Source organism: Euprymna scolopes, chromosome 19, assembly GCF_053919585.1.
Source record: "Euprymna scolopes isolate OS-2025 chromosome 19, ASM5391958v1, whole genome shotgun sequence".
Classification (NCBI taxonomy): domain Eukaryota; kingdom Metazoa; phylum Mollusca; class Cephalopoda; order Sepiida; family Sepiolidae; genus Euprymna; species Euprymna scolopes.
In genome coordinates, this window is record NC_136500.1 from 95,222,782 (window position 1) to 95,224,457 (window position 1,676).

The window sequence follows — 1,676 nt, forward strand, 5'->3', positions numbered from 1 at the left end:
AGTTTGAATAAAAATCCTATAAAGCCGGCCTAATGGTTATCGTCCTTGACTCGCTGTCTTTAGGTTTTGGTTTCGATCTCAGCTCGAGTATTTTTTTTTTACTTACAAGAAGTGAACTGTTTAGAAAAAAACATAATACTTGCATGCCAATATCTCAGTTTCTGTATGCATTAAAAGTTAATAATATGGGTACTTTGCGACTGTGCACATATATGTATATGTGTGTGTGTGTGTGTGTGTCTGTGTGTGTGTGTGTGTCTGTGTGTGTGTGTGTGTGTGTAAAAATAATGTTACAAACAAAATAGAAACATTGCTACGGGCATCGAAATTTGCGGGTGATGGTCATGCTGTTCGATGTAATGCATAATGATGAAGAAATAAAAGTCGATTAGTCTGTGAGCTGACTGTTTTTTAACGACTTTTTTTTTAGTTCTGTTTTTGTTAAGCCCCTGTTGGGAAGAAAATGTAGGTAATGTGTAAAAGAATAAATCTAAAAGACATGTTTAATGTTTTTACATTGGTTGCGATACATCCACATCTTTACATCAGGTTGACAAGAAAGTTCTTGCGGTTTTTAACTTTGAAATTCAGATGAACATATCTTGGCTTAGACAAAAAGATTTGTTGATCGAAATAAGCACCATCAGAATCAACACACTTTTGCCAACACAAAACAAGTGTCTTTAAAATCTAGTGTTCTGTTTGCAATTAAGTCACTGAAGGCATCTCTGATATCGCTTAGATTTTTAAGCATTTCTCAGGCAGAAAGTTGTTGAGATATTTGAAAAAATGGTAGTCAGTAGGTGAGAGGTCTGGAGAGTATGGCAGAGGATACAGAGTTTCATAACCCAATTCGTTCAACTTCTGCAGAATCGGTTTAGCAACGTGCGGTCGAGTATTGTCGTAGAGAAGAATTGTTTTTTTTTTTCTGTTGACTAATGCTAGCGGTTGTTATCCAAGTTTTTGGTGCATTTAATTCATTTGCTGTAATGGTTTAACCCGAATTCCAAAACACTTAAGGATGAGACCGGTCACAGATCACTAAATAGTCAACATGACCTTTTAGTGCAACTCTTGCATCGGAAAGTGCCGTGAAGCTTTGTCGGCGTTTAACCACTCAGCTGAGCGTCGCCGGTTGTCGTAAAGAACCCGCTTTTTATCGCGGTCGAGAGACGGGTCGCTATTATTGCGTAAAAGAAGGAAAGATGACACTTCATAAGGGCGTTTCTTTTGGTTGTCGTTCAATTCGTAGGCACCCACTTATCAGGGGGGGGTTGTCGTCCGAATCTCTTTCAAGTGGTTTGAAATCGTCGTATACGTTACGTCTAAACAAAAAACAAGTTCTCCGACAGCTGTGCGTGGATTGGTTTCGACTAAAGCTCTAAAATGATCGTTGTCAACATTCGATGTCCGACCATCATCTTTTCAAAACTCTTGTCACCGCCACAAAATTTCTTAAACCACCATTGTGCTTTGTGTCCAGTAGTGGTTCCTGGGCCAAACGCGTCATTGATATCGCGAGGTTTTTCGGTAGCTTTTCGGTCTAGTTTGAATTGAAATAACAAAGTTATGCGAATTTGCTTTTTTTTACATTTTCTATTCAATTTTCTGAAAAGAAGATATAATTATCTTAAAGAAGACTGTAATTTAAATGATTAGATTGAGCGAAAAACGCT